The following is a 16,318-nucleotide window of genomic DNA, read 5'->3' as shown; positions in this document are numbered from 1 at the left end:
TTGTGAGTAAAACCGAGGTTCGATTAAATTATGTGGTGAGGCTGCGAGTAAACTTTCATTTGACCCTACCGGAACTCCGAGAACGGACAAAAGGAATATTTCAACACGTTACTGAGTTCACGAAATAACTTAAAAGCTGTTTTGGTTGTAAATTTATGAGGGCGTAACTGTAACAGACTCAGACTGAGAACTGAATACTAAAGCATGTAACGTACTGGAACGAATCAGGTGCTCATTCACAGCTAATGAACTTAAGCACACTTCCAATGAAACGTAATATATTAAATGCTGTTTATTTTGTAGATAAGGATAACGGTTGCCCTTCTTCTACAACTGAATTTTTATTTCGTGTATAAAGAACCTTGTTTCTCCTGAAATTATTAGTTAACTACAGTGGTTTTTATGCGTTCTATGCATTTTGTGTCTATAAAGTAGCAGAAAATCAAATGCAGTTAACATCAATGTGTGTCATGCCGTTTATTGAAAACGTATCAGCGGAATTTCCTCCCAGGAATGGTTACACAAGGACAGTTGGAAGCACATATGGTTAATAGACAAAAAATCCACTGAAGATGTGTGGTACACATAAGCGAAACGTTTAGGTTAAAACAATAAAATCCATTTGCAAAAAATGAATAATAATTAACGTACAACATAAAAAGCATTGAAGTAGCAACAGAGGAACATTGCTTCTAAATATTAACGATAAGCTTACTGATAAAATATTGGGCACTCCATAAAACGGCATACTGGTCACTTTTTAACGCTGCAGATGACGTAGAATTGACACCAGGCGGTCACGAGACCATCCACAGCTGACGTATGTCAGGCCAGTGAAGTGTTGTGTATGTGCCAGCGGCTATATGAAATCACAGCTATAAAATGGATCGGCCTGGAGATGAGACAGAATGTCAGAAATGAGCTACAGTACTTCAAAGTACCACTGATCATACCGCGAATGGTATAACTTGTATTTTTATATACTGGTTGGTTATTATTAAAGTAGAGCTACTCGCGGTGGTCGAGTATGAGCTGTAATTACCGATGGCAGTGAAACTAGCTAGATGTTCTAATACGTTAATGCGGAACCGATTTACCCCGCAAAAAAATTATTTCCCGCTTTGGCGACCAGGTGCAAATCTGGCGTTGTACGGTATCTCCTCGAAGTCTCTGGAACTCATATTGAAAAAACTGTGTAGGTGGAGGTTAATAATACAATCGAAATTATGCCTCTCTCACTTGTTTGACCTTTTCTGCCCCCATCCTGTGCTTAATTCATTACATATGGGAATATTTCTAAACGTCTCTCTTTTATCCATAGCAACAGATTTGCACCTGGTGGTCAAAACAGGAACCAAATTTTTTCCCCTGTAAAAGGGTTCCGCATTAACGCAATAGAATATTTACCACGTTTTGCTGTCATACAGTAATTACACCCCACACTGAAACTCTGTGAGTAGCTTCATTGTAATTATTTTAATTATAACCACCTGTTATCAACGCGGACAGTCCATCATGTCTGCATGCCTACAAGGAATATTGCCCTGGGCAGAGCATTCTCCACATCTCCCTCATACATTGGTAAAATCTCGTCATGAGGTGCTATGAGATGGGCATGTCACCATTCTACAACCAACACAATTAGTGAACTTTTTCACACAGTAGAAGCAGCGTCGAATGACATTACTGTTTGACACCCTACCTCAATTGGACTAGGTACCCAGCCAAATTAGAGCCGTTGTTGATGCCAGATGTGACAGCTGTATCATCAAAATTTCACAACCTATATACCTCCAAATGACCTGGAGGCACGCACAATTAATATAATTTCGTAATTTGCTATCCTTCCTGAAGTTCCAGACTTAATAGCGAGCAATGGCTTTTCTACCATGTAATCGCGATTAAACTCTGTTCCAGCTGCGATATTCTATCAAGATAAGATATGACAACCATAACTGAACGCTTGAGCAACGGGATTCATTACACAGAACAATGCATTACGTAGGTACCTGTCCTGAACACTAATCGAAATAGGCGACTCCCCATCCGACTAATATCTTCTCGCAACAGCTAGTGGAGGCTGCGGCGTTATTTGCCGTCGGGGGCAGTCGTCGTAAATAGCGGCTGTGGTAACGAATAGGGTGACGTGGAGAAGGGTGTCGGGGGGGGGGGGGGGGGGCAGGAGAGGGAGGTGGGGAGACCTCGCGTGCCGACCGCACCGTCACGCCCGCTGCCGCCGCAGCGATCTGGATCACAACCATAGATCACGCCGCCCTTTCTCACCTACTGTGCATTATCCTACACCTTCTCGTGCACCACGAACTTCGCGGCGAATGTATCACTGTCGCCGAGTATCGCTCCTACATATAGCAGTTGTTGTTCATCTTGTTCTTGTAGTCTTCAGTCCAAAGAATGGTTTCATGTAGCCAGAGCAGGTTCGAGAAAAATTTTCCGCACGAGCGAATTACCATTTAGCGCTCTCCTCCCCCCCCCCCCCCCCCCCCACACTTTCCCAATCCCAGTTATCTCTCGTAAACTTTTGTATTAGTTTTGCCGACCGAAGTGGCCGTGCGGTTAAAGGCGCTGCAGTCTGGAACCGCAAGGCTGCTACGGTCGCAGGTTCGAACCCTGCCTCGGGCATGGATGTTTGTGATGTCCTTAGGTTAGTTAGGTTTAACTAGTTCTAAGTTCTAGGGGACTAATGACCTCAGCAGTTGAGTCCCATAGTGCTCAGAGCCATTTTTTTTTATTAGTTTTCGCTATTATTTGAATAATACAAGTGCTAGCTGAAGAAAACTGAGGAAATGACTATCAAGGTAAACTGGCTTTTTATAAATTGTGTGAGCTGCTTTAAAAACATCAGATGTTTTATATTAATAGTCAGTTAGTGTGTTTTAGTTGTGGGTACGGTTATGGATTGTAGTGCTCCTGCATTATTTTATATAATATAATGCATTAAAAATACTTACACTTCTTGCGTCTTAAAACTTTTTAGAGTGAAATAGATACAAGAGCAAAAAATTTTATTTACTGTGCTATATTTTGAAGATTTTTTGGTAGAACACAAGTAATTTACATGCTACAATACTTTTTCATTATAAAACGAGGATATGTGCGTAATTAAAGCGAAATTAATGTGCCGAAAAAATGCATAGATAACAAATCAAATAAAATATCAACACGAAAATATATTAGCGCGGTTCCAACACATACGAGAGATTAATCATAGTCACTTTCTATAATCTCTGTACAATCACAATCATTTCCTTCTGTAGTTTCTCTTCAGGAATATCTTTTCTGGGCAACACAGGTGCTACATTTCAGTCTTCCATCTCCCCTTCTTTCAACACATCCTTTTCCATCTGCACTCCCTTTTCTTACACCCACGATAACTGCTACTCGTGAATAGTATATTTTATTACAGGACTTATGATAAAGTGGGGGGGGGGATGTAGGTTTTCACTTCCTGGAGATTTTTCCATTTCTCAAATTTTTCCAGCTCATCTAGGAATAAAGGCTTCAGAAGAGGTATTGATGGGGGGACCAGTTCTTGGCGAAACTCAAAATCACCTTCTACTGATCATTGAATTGTATTGTTAGATGATTTTATCTACTGATTCCGATCCAGCTGGTATTCCTCAGTTGTATGTTGTTTCCGTCTGCGTCTTTAACAGCTTTATCCTTTGCTACGGAATCCACCCCTTTAACTGAAAGAAAGTTTTCTGGTTTCATTTCCACTACTGAAAACTTGCTGCTTGCCCGCTTCACTGCTGCTGTCTTGTCTTGGTGACGAAATACATGTCTGAAGTGTCTCTTTGCCTCTTCAGGCAAATCAAAATCTTTAACATGTAGGGTATACACTACTGGTCATTAAAATTGCTACACCAAGAAGAAATGCAGATGATAATCGGGTATTCATTGAACAAATATATTATACTAGAACTGACATGTGATTACATTTTCATGGAATTTGGGTGCATAGATCCTGAGAAATCAGTACCCAGAACAACCACCTCTGGCCGTAATAACGGCCTTGATATGCCTGGGTATCGAGTCAAACAGAGCTTGGATGGCGTGTACAGGTACCGCTGCCCATACAGCTTCAACACGATACCACAGTTAATCAAGAGTAGTGACTGGCGTATTGTGACGAGCCAGTTGCTCGGCAACCATTCACCAGACCTTTTCAATTGGTGAGAGATCTGGAGAATGTGCTGGCCAGGGCAGCAGTCGAACATTTTCTGTATCCAGAAAGGCCCGTACAGGATCTGCAACATGCGGTCGTGCATTATCCTGCTGAAATATAGGGTTTCGCAGGGATCGAATGAAAGGTAGAGCCACGGGTCGTAACAAATCTGAAATGCAACGTCCACTACTCAAAGTGCCGTCAATGCGAACAAGAGGTGACCGAGACGGGTAACCAATGGCACACCTTACCATCGCGACTGGTGATACGCCAGTATGGCGATGACAAATACACGCTTCAATTGTGCGTTCACCGCGATGTCGCCAAACACAGATGCGACCATCATGATGCTGTAAACAGAACCTGGATTCATGCGAAAAAAATGACGTTTTGCCATTCGTGCACCCAGTTCGTCGTTGAGTACACCATCGCAGGCGCTCCTGTCTGTGATGCAGCGTAAGGGTAACCGCAGCCATGGTCTCCGAGCTGATAGTCCGTGCTGCTGCAAACGTCGTCGAACTGTTCGTGCAGATGGTTGTTATCTTGCAAACGTCCCCATCTGTAGACTCAGGGATCGAGACGCGGCTGCACGATCCGTTACAGCCATTCGGATAAGATGCCTGTCATCTCGACTGCTAGTGATACGAGGCCGTTGGGATCCAGCACGGCGTTCCATATTACCCTCCTGAACCGACCGATTCCGTGCTTTGTTAACAGTCATTGGATCTCGACCAACGCGAGCAGCAATGTTGCGATACGATAAACCGCAATCGCGATAGGCTACAATCCGACCTTTATCGAAGTCGGAAAAGTGATGGTACGCACTTCTCCTCCCTACACGAGGCATCACAACAACGTTTCACCAGGCAACGCCAGTGAACTGCTGTTTGTGTATGAGAAATCGGTTGGAAACTTTCCTCATGTCAGCACGTTATCGGTGTCGCCACTGGCGCCAACCTTGTGTGAATGCTCAGAAAAGCTAATCATTTATATATCACAGCATCTTCATCCTATCGGTTAAATTTCGCGTCTGTAGCACGTCATCTTCGTGGTGTAGCAATTTTAATGGTCAGTGGTGTATGTATTGCCAGTTCATGGAACTTATGCTCTATTGTGTCAAAATGTTGATATTGTCTCAAGTTGAAAGAGCGGTATTTCACGGTCAAGGCGCTCAGTCCGGAACCGCGCGACTGCTACGATCGCAGGTTCGAATCCTGCCTCGGTCATTGATATGTGTGATGTCCTTAGGTTAGTTAGGTTTAAGTAGTTCTAAGTTCTAGGGGACTGATGACCACAGATGTTAAGTCCCATAGTGCTCAGAGCCATTTGAACCATTTTTGAGTAGTATTTCAAAATATGGCCTATTTAAACAGTCATTAAATATTACTGTAAGTACTGTGAAGAGCATTCACATTTGGCACCCTTGGCGCCCGTCTCTGCCTAGCGTCCCAAGTAGCGGTTATGTAAGTTGGGTCTTAAACTGGCCTGGATGCAGCTCTTCAGGGTAGCTGATCCTGTTTATGTCTTTTCATCTTTGCATAACTGCTGAAAACTACATCCGCTTGAATGTAATCTCACTAGCCAAAGTAGCAGTGACCCCACTAGAAAAGCTCACTCGTCCCTTACAATGCGGGTAATGAGAATAACAGGCACTAGACGCCGATGGAAGTCATGGCAGTGAAGCAGTGTGTATGTCCCAGTCGGTTGTTTGGAATCGGCGCAGTAAGCTGCATCGAAATGAAAGCGTGACAAAATAGCGACAGTCAGAAAGGAGCTATCGCGTTTGGGCGTGCCCAAGACCGCACCGTGAATGAACTTTCTCGATTAGTTGTTGGATCAACTCGGTATGTCGAATTTTTCTGCAGGGTAGTTGCGTACGAGCGTACAAAAATTTAACAGGACGTAGAGGATGCTCCTCTGAACAATTTGGGGTAGGGAAGCTTTTGTCGAAGAAGATAGCTTAGGGAGACAATAGGAATCAAATCACATTGCTGTGTACTTTTTTATTTACATTAATTAACTACAAATACCATCATTGATGCAATGAACGTATCATTTACAACGTATCTTACAAAATGTGCTGAAATTGACAGCCATCAACCTCAATGCAAGCACGACATCGGCGAACGAGGTTCTGGCGCACCCTGACAAATATCCCAGGTGAGTTTCGAATCACATCACAGGCAGCTACAATTCTGGCAACTAATTCCATCTCCGTATCCACTGGAATCTCGTACAGAAATGTCTTTAGATATCCTTATAGGAAATAATCAAGGAGATTCAGGTCAGATTACCTCCACTTCCAATCCAGGGCCCAGGAAATACAATACTGGTACTGTTCCATCGTATTGTAGTGTACGTCTCTGAATAACACCGAGTAATGAATCGGTCTGTCGTTGATTCACAGTGTTCCAGCGTAAAAGTGAAGCACAGAACGTTACAGCAGAGAGGTCTTTGACGAAAACGTCAGCCAATTGCACGCGGACCGATACCTCTCTACGACGGCAACCTGACGGCAGCGCCCTCGACACGAAGAGAACACAATCGCGGCGCCGCCGTTCTACGAGCTCTACAGCAGCGACGTAGGAACTGTATTCCTTCACTTGCATTGGAGTTGTACATACTGAAGAAATTCCTTAGTTGTCTGTCGCCATTTGCTTGCGACACATCGTTGTTAATTCTCAAAGTTAAGTATTATAATCATTTCCTTTTGTAATAAACATCATTAATACCATTTTCTTGAATTGTTGTCTAGGGATCCGAGGAAGCAGATTTCCTAGGCACCCCATATTTGACGACTGGGCAGGACACAACACACAGCACGTTCTGCCATGGGTCAATGTAAATACGATACAGCAGAGCCGCCTTGTAGACAAGAAAGGAAACAGAACCAGCACCATGACTTCCTGGTAATCATGCTCGTCCTCCTTGTTTCCTTCCAGGAAGTAAGGAATGTACACGTAAATAAACAGCACGGTACGTGCAAACTTGTACGCATGTTAGTTGCAAATAAGCTGAAAAACGGTAATGCTAGACAAATCGGTAGACAAGTTTATTTCCATATCTCCTTAAGCTGATTTCTCCGACCCCAGGTTCCCTATCTCAAATTGTTCAGTGGAGCATTCTCTATGTAATGTTATATTTTTGCACGCTCTTATGGAAACACCCGTATGTAGAACAGAGTACCACTCCCAGCAATTTTACACCGTGTGAGAACAGTGGTCGTAATAAGAAATACCCTTCTCATTAACACCATAAAGCACATACGCTTAGCCTACTTTCGTGCTCTATTCGAGTTTGAACTCAGCAACAAGACGCAGCTACATACAGCCCTTACCAATATAGTCGTAAAGCATTTTACAGAAGAAATACCTGAAGTGCCTATTCTATTCTATAGCTTGAGCCTTGCCCCGCAGTGTCAGCCATCGTTAATCGGATTTGGCATGTTAATGGTGAAGGGGTGGCTGGATCCCCCCCCTGGGGACAGAATTAGTGTACCCCAACTGTCTGCGTCGAGTGGAATCCATGGAATAGTGCGAATGTGTTCAGGTGTCTGCGAGCCGTGTAACTGAGGCGGAACATGGGGACCAGCCCGGTGTTCACCTGGCGGGATGTGGAAAACCACCTAAAAACTACATCCAGGCTGGCCGGCACATCGGCCCTCGTCGTTAATCCGCCAGGCGGATTCGATCCGGGGCCGGCGCGCCTACCCGAGTCCAGGAAGCAGCGCGTTAGCGCTCTCAACTACCCTGGCGCGTCAAATATCTGAAGTGCCCATGTTGACACAATTTATAGTAGCCAATAAATAATTAATTTTTCTCACGGTAGCTCATTATGGACAATAAATACATGTTTAAACGGAACTGAGTGGAGAGTTGGTAGCTAAAAAAAAATTACTTCGATTCGTGTCCTGAGTCCTACTGTATTATAGGTCTCTGCCAGCTAAGACAACGTCCTTGAGTATCCCACAGAAATTACACTTATGCTACTACAAGAATAAAGAACAGAATTCACCGAAAGAATAACGAAGTGTAGCAGTGTTTCACATTATGGCCGAGTGATAATCCAAATGGATTCTACTAGTGATAGTTCAATCCCTTCACGAATTGTGAAATTGGTTTTTGTATCTTTTCAGTCCTATCATTTCAGTCTCGCAATATGAGACACACTACAGCGGTATTAGAAAATAGGTCATGAGTGCGACTCTTATTGCACTATCTTTGGCCTGCAAAGCCACATATGAAGGAATAAATGCCGTGACCTAGAGATGCTGGTCCGGACCGTCATGTGCTTTACGTTGTCCCAGCACCGTTTTTCCCAACACAAGCTGTCGTCTCTGTACTGTTCACAACGGACACACACAACATTCTGCATGTACCGTAGCAATTTCATAACTTCAGCAGGGGTTGCTAAAACGCCAAGGTCGCCCCCACATAACGGGTTGGAAATGAATACATGGAAGTCATGTTAAGGAGATATTGATTGCTATTAACTTGGCCCACTTACAACTTCTTTGTGTAATAAAACGAACAATCCTATTCTAATCATATAAGATGTATATTTTATTTACTAAGCCTAATCTCTTAACACATCTTCGAGTAAATCATACAAAGGCTACAAACGGTCGTAAACTCCATCCTATTCTAATCCCTTTCTTTATAATTAACTGAAGTTGACGGGGACGTACAACGCAAAAAGTGCCACGCCTCATGAGTGAAGCTCATCACTCAAACCTGCTCCTGTTGAGGTCCAAGCAATTAGTAGTTTTCGAACCTTCGCCTCCCGAGATGCTCACCCAACCAGTGATTTCTCTTAGCCAGCCGGCAGCTAGCACATCCCACACCCGTCTCTAGTCTGTTATTAATTTTTATACGAAATAGTAGTTGTAGATGGAAAAACTTCTCAACAAATGTAATGTTGGAATAAAGCCTCTTGTTGTCTGTTTCCAGTGAAGTTAACTGCTCCTTTTACAGTAAAGAAAACATCCACGATTTAAGGACCATCCTATGGTTCGTCCATTTGTATTTAGGCGGATAGCAACGTAGTTTCAGCTGTAAGTTAGAGCAGTCTCCTTCTGTCAGACGTTGCGTCTGCCTCCGCGACGGCGGGGGCGTTTACTCCACGTGGCCACATAACCGGTCATAGCTAATTTTTCCTCCCACAACATGTATTGGATGTGTCTCTTCACTAAAAGTGCTCTTAACATTGCAATACAGACAAATGAAAAAGTGTGATCCGCATGTGTTAGGATGGTACCTAACTTCGTAGCACTTTAGTTTTGCATGTTGGTATTCCTACCTACGTGGTTTGATGAAGATCTTTTAAATGCATTAATCCATAATGGTTCAAGTCAGTGTACTAGAGAACTGGCAAATGTGATGAACTGCGATCGTTCCACCACCGAATGACATTCGCACGCAATGGCAAAGATTCAGAAATCGGGTGTATGGGTACCGAATGCTCTAAGTCAATATCACAAAAATCGGCAGGAGGCAATATCTGCCTGCTTGTCACCAATTGGCTTGTGAGGAACACCGACCGCTCCTATCTTATATCGTTACTGCTGGCAAGAAATGGGGTCTTCGTGCCAACATAAGGAAAAGAAAGGAATGGTTGAATCTAAACAGAGCAGCAACTCCCCGTCCAAAGAACTGCGCTCATCCACAAACGATAACTTTATGCATCGTGTGATGTGCTGCGAATGACTTTCCCGGAGTTTAACCATCACTGGTGACATTTATTGTCAACAAATGAGACGCCTTGCAGATGCTGTCTGAGAACAACGACCAGGTGGACTGCGTGAAGTGGTGCTACTCCACGATAAGGCTCGCCCACATTCTGATAGACTGACAAACAAACACTGTACACGAGTTGAGTTAGGAAGTCATTCGGCACCTGCCTTTTTCACCTGATCTTATGGTCTCAGATTTCTAGCTTGTTCTCTCGCTCTCGAACAACCTTCAAAGAACTTCCTTTCCGAATGAAAATTGGCTCCGAACATGGCTCGACCAGTTCTTCGCCTAAAACCAAGTGATATGCACAGTCGCGGACTCGAAAAGAAATCCCGCCGTTGTCAGACTGTTGTCAGCACTGAAGGAGAACATGTTATAGATGACTGACATCTCTGTCGTGTGTATCTGTTGTGTTTATTGAACTTAGGAACAACGCTACGAACTTATGCACCAACTCAATATATTTCATACGAAAATAAGTTCTTCGGAAGCATTCCTCTGAATAATTTGAAGCCACTCGAGAACGTACCTGATAAGTTCATTTTGACATTTCGAAACCTAACGCATAGGAATTTGGCTCCTTTAATTCATTTCTATGTTTCCAAGAAATGCAGAGAAACGATCCTACGTTTGACACCTGAATCTTATAATTTACTATCAATCACAGACAAAACGCTACATTAATTCTGTTTTGCATTGTTTTTTAAAATCAAACTTTTTTTTTATTTTCCCTGGCGTCAGCGGTTGAGGGAGAACTGTATCTATAATTAGGAATGTTTAAGTGTCAAGAGATCAAAAAGATCTGAAATTTCCTGACAGACTAAAGCTCTATACAGGACCGGCACTCGAGTCTGGACCTTTTGCCTTTCGCGGGCAAGTGCTCTGCTACTTGAACTACCTGAGCACTCGAGCACGACTTACCACCCGTCTTCACAACCTTACTTCCGCCAGTATCTCATCTCAAAAATGTTTCAAATGGCTCTGAGCACTATGCGACTTAACTTCTGAGGTCATCAGTCGCCTAGAACTTAGAACTAATTAAACCTAACTAACCTAAGGACATCACACACATCCATGTCCGAGTCAGGATTCGAATCTGCGACCGTAGCGGTCGCTCGGCTCCAGACTGTAGCGCCTAGAATCGCAAGACCACTCCGGCCGGCTATTTCATCTCCTACCTTCCATATTTGTGTGGATGGGTCGTCAGTCGTCACGGCGTAGCTGAGTTGGTGGAGCACTTGCCCGTGAAAGGTAAAGGACCCTTATTTTCGAGCCCCATTCCGGCACACAGTTTTAATCTTCCAGGAAACAGGGAAAGGGCGGAGGAGGAGGAGGAGGAGGAGGGGAGAGAGAGAGAGAGAGAGAGAGAGAGAAGTAGGAGGGGGCATACATTGGGTACCAAGAAGTGCAGCGAGGATGGAAGGAAGGAAGACCGGGTTTAACGTCCCGTTGACATCGAGATATTAGAGACGAAGCTCATGCTCGAGTTGTCTCATGGGTGGGGAACGAAATCGGCTGTCCCATTTCAAAGGAACAATCCCGGGATTTGCCTGGAGCGATTCAGGGAAACCACGGGAAAATCTAAATCTGGATGGCCGGAGGCGGGTTTGAACAGTCTTCCTCCCGAATGCGAGACCGATGTGCTAACCACTGCGCCACCTCGCTCGGTATAACGAGAAGTAGATGAGGACAGAGAGAAAGAAGGCTATAATAGAGAAGGTGAAATTTCATGCGCAGATAATTTGTTCTTCAAGTACGCAGATTCAGTAAGTAGCTGTTTTTTTTAGTTCCTCTAATAAAAAGTCTGGAAAAGGAAGATGCAACCAACACAAGAAGGTGTAAGGACTTGCGAATCGAGATGAATTATTTTGTGCAGCTGTACATCAGAATGGATCTAACAGAAAAAGAACCTGGAAATTCAAAAATTCTGAAAGATAGATGTGGTAGTGACATGACAGTGACTTGATCTGAAATTTAAAATGCCCAGAAGAGCACAAATCAAAAGCAAATCATCAGGCATAGGTGAAATATGAAGAAACGTGATCAAATTTGCTATAAATCGTGAGTTACATTAGTTTTAGAGTGTACTAAATACCGTTCGGAATGAATCGAAAGTTCCATAGACTGGAAGAAACATATCGTAATATCCGCTTTTTAAAAAAATGAAAAACATTAAAAAACAGGTACAAATGTGACAAGTACAGACGAATCGCTCTTCAATTCCACGGACTCAAGTTTATGTAGAAATTCAAACTCCGTCTAAGAACCATCATTGAATAACAGCTTTAGGAAAGACAACACGGGTTTAGAAGTATCAGAACTAAAAAGACCTCATTTTCGCTGTGTTTCCACTGTGAAAATCATTAAATAAATGTAGTGAGAGAAAGGAAGATATTTCACTTTTGTCTTCCCACATTTAGAAAAAATCTAGGGCAGCATGCCTAGAGACAACTTATGAGAATGTGTGGTAAGTGGTCCAGAGTCTCTTGTCAGCAAAGCAAGAATATTGTATAACCACTGTCATAGCTGCGCCCAGATATGAGATGGTAATTCTGACTGGTTTACCACAAGCAAAGCAGTGCAACTGGACAGCGCATTGTGGCCGCACTTCTCACCACTGTAATGGATGAATTAATGAATAAATTGAAACAAAAAGCTGGTAAGGAATTCAATACTTTTCCCTTTGCAGATGATGTGGTGATGTGCGGAACTGCAGAAGAAGTGCAACACGAAATAAAGATTTAGAACATACAATTCAAGTACTTTGGTTTGAAGTTCAGCTGCACAAAAACAGTTATGATGTCAGCCAGCGGACAAAGATTACAATTGTACATCGACCTGGATGGAGGAAAAGCTAGGAGGTTGTTCACCGCTTTCACCACTTTGGCAGTACATCCCATCTTCCACTGAAATTACTAATAGAATTCATATAATAGCTCATTTTTAACAGCAAGTTAGGCGTGGGAGAATGCTCATTTCCACAAAGCACGTGTCTCTATGAACAACCTGTGTAACGCTGATGTATACCCATAGCCTGTAAAATCCCCACATGTCAACACTGTCAGAGAGCTAGCATCCAGAAGGTCAAGGACCATTTACAAACAGTTGTGGACCAGCTAGCCTCGGGAGAGGATACAACTGATTTGTTACACCATTCCCAACAAATTATTGGATGCTTCAAGGCCAGACGGGATGCAACATCATACTACACTACTGGCCATTAAAATTGCTAAACCACGAAGATGACGTGCTACAGACACGAAATTTAACACACAGAAAGAAGATGCTGCGATATGCAAATGATTAGCTTTTCAGAGCATTCACAGAAGGTTGGCGCCGGTGGCGACACCTACAACGTGCTCACATGAGGAAAGTTTCCAACCGATTTCTCATACAGCAGTTGACCGCCGTTGCCTGATGAAACGTTGTTGTGATACCTCGAGTAAGGAGGAGAAATGCGTACCATCACGTTTCCGACTTTGATAAAGATCGGATTGTAGCCTATCGCGATTGCGGTTTATCAGATCGCGACATTGCTGCTCGCGTTGGTCGAGATCCAATGACTGTTAGCAGAATATGGAATCGGTGGGTTCGCGAATGTAATACGGAACTCCGTGCTGGATCCCAACGGCCTCGTATCATTGGCAGTCGAGATGACAGGCATCTTATCCGCATGGATGTAACGGATTGTGCTGCCTCGTCTCGATCCCTGAGTCAACAGATGCGGACGTTTGCAGGACTACAACCATCTACACGAACAGTTCGACGACGTTTGCAGCAGCATGGACTATCAGCTCGGACACCATGACTGCGGTTACCCTTGACGCTGCATCACAGACAGGAGTGCCTGCGATGGTGTACTCGACGACGAACCTGGGTGCACGAATGGCAAAACGTCATTTTTTCGGATGAATCCAGGTTCTGTTTACAGCATCATGATGGTCGCATCCGTGTTTGGCGACATTGCGGTGAACGCACATTGGATGCGTGTATTCGTCATCGCCATACTGGCGTATCACCCGGCGTGATGGTATGGGGTCCCATTGGTTACACGTCTCGATCACCTCTTGTTCGCATTGACGGCACTTTGAACAGCGGACGTTACATTTCAGATGTGTTACGACCCGTGGCTCTACCCTCCATTCGATCTCTGCGAAACCCTACATTTCAGCAGGATAATGCACGCCCGCATATTGCAGGTCCTGTACGGGTCTTTCTGGATACAGAAAATGTTCGACTGCTGCCCTGGCCAGCACGTTCTCCAGATCTTTCACCAATTGAAAACGTCTGGTCAATGGTGGCCGAGCAACTGGCTCGTCACAATACGCCAGTCACTACTCTTGATGAACTGTGGTATCGTGTTGAAGCTGCATGAGCAGCAGTACCTTACACGCCATCCAAGCTCTGTTTGACTCAATGTGCAGGCGTATCAAGGCCAGAGGTGGTTGTTCTGTGTACTGATTTCTCAGTATCTATGCACCCAAACTGCGTGAAAATGTAATCACATGTCAGTTCTAGTATAATGTATTTGTCCAATGAATACCCGTTGATCATCCGCATTTCTTCTTGGTGTAGCAATTTTAATGGCCAGTAGTGTATATAGGCTTTTATCTGCAAAGTCAATAGTGCTACAGAACTTGTATCTTACTGCGAGTATCAGCAACCGTCCAGACCAAATCTGTGGGTTGAGACAGGCGACCGCTCTTCTGCCGGAGATAACAGGCATTTGTCGCCCCTCACAATAGCCGCGGGCGCGGAGGACGTGTCTGGAATCAGCGACAGGGCAGACGGCGGAGCACCTGCAGCCATTGCGCATGCGCGGCGCAGTGCCTCGCCGGACCGCCGCCGCCCCGCAGTAAGAGCTCCGGAGGACGCGCCGCAAGAACGCCGGGGTGAAAAAGATTCGGACTAATACAATAAATGGTCGCCACAATAGGCCGCCTCGGGTGCAGACAATGGTTTCTTTTCAGGATCCCGGCCCACAATGCACATACAAATGTGCGAGAACGCGGCCTACAAAGGAACCCAATCCCGGGCGCTGAGAGTGTTTTCATTTGTAGGCCGCCGGCGGAGGAGTGGTCCTGACCCCAGGCTGCGGGCCCAAGGTGGACACCGCTCCCCGCTCTACGCCCTGCGCAGCTGACAATGGCGCGGCGCCATTTACTGTGGAAGTGGGTTTCCCGAGCGCTCTCCACTGCCAAGCTGTCTTCGCGTTCTCTGGAGCAACCCTACTCCTTTCACGGAAATGTAAAAACGCCTGGGCGTACGGAATGAGAATGCCCGTTGTCTCCTCTCGCTCTTCTTATTAGCTCCCTCTCTCCTTCTTCATAACAACAAGACCTAACACCTACAATGATTTTATTGAAATTGATTCTGAACTTGTAAGCCTAAGAACTTGAACCCGCAGCAAATACCTGGGACTATTTGGAACAGCGAATGAAAAGCAGCAACCAACACCCCTGCAATTTTGTAGCTCTACTGGGTCTGCTCATCAAGTGGCTTCAGATGGATAAGGTGTACGTGAAGAAACTTGTCAACTCGCTTCTCGGCGTCCGCCCCATAGCTCGCTGCCGTTCGGGGGAAACGGGTTCGATTCCTGGTACTACCAGGAAGTTTTCGTTGTTGGTGGGAGTGGAATGGTGTACGCTCAGTCTCGTGATGCCAAACGAGGAGCTACTTGAATTACAAGTAACGGCTCCAAGGCTTAGAAAATCGACAACGGCAGGGAGAGCTGAGTGATGACCCCATGCCCCTCCATATCGCTCCGAATGATGTTACTGTCACAAGACGACACGGCGGCCGGTCGTTCACAATTGGCCCATCTGGGCCAGAACGCAGAGCTTTGGGTTGACGTCTCGCGGGGTGTGACTCATTTTCTTTCTCCATTCTTCTTATTTAGACGTTGCCAATGGCCTTGCCGCAGTGCTAACACCGGTTCCCGTCAGATCACCGAAGTTAAGCGCTGTTGGGCTTGGCTAGCACTAGGATGGGTGACCGTCTGGGTCTACCGAGGCTGTCGGCAAGCGGGTGCACTCACCCCCTGTGAGGCCCTTTGAGGAGGTACTTGACAGTGAATTGGCGGCTCCGGTCACGAAAACTGACAAAGGCCTAGAGAGCAGTGTGCTGATCACATATCAGTCAATATCTGCATCCAGTGACGCCTACCGGTCTACGGTGACAAGGCGGTAGGTCGGTACCGTTGGGCCTCCCGAGGCCTGTTCGGACGGAGAGATGCCAGCCGAGAGGTAGGAGCACTAACAAATGACCAATGTGGAAGAGCAGCTCGCACCAACAACGCACGAATATGGTCTGCAGTTCCTGGCGCCCCCACGAAACATGATCTTCTATAGCCTGTAGAAAGGGTAGTACGAATGTGGCTGATGATGAGCAACCTTTGGCT

General features: G+C 45.0%; 1 pseudogene; it reads left to right on the top strand.

Moving 5' to 3' along the window:
- Positions 1–15,822: 15,822 nt before the first annotated feature.
- Positions 15,823–15,940, top strand: LOC124623524 (annotated as a pseudogene).
- The last annotated feature ends 378 nt before the right edge of the window (positions 15,941–16,318 follow it).

The sequence above is a fragment of the Schistocerca americana genome, chromosome 7 (genome assembly GCF_021461395.2).
Source record: "Schistocerca americana isolate TAMUIC-IGC-003095 chromosome 7, iqSchAmer2.1, whole genome shotgun sequence".
Taxonomy (NCBI): domain Eukaryota; kingdom Metazoa; phylum Arthropoda; class Insecta; order Orthoptera; family Acrididae; genus Schistocerca; species Schistocerca americana.
This window is presented reverse-complemented; position numbering and strand designations above follow the sequence as displayed.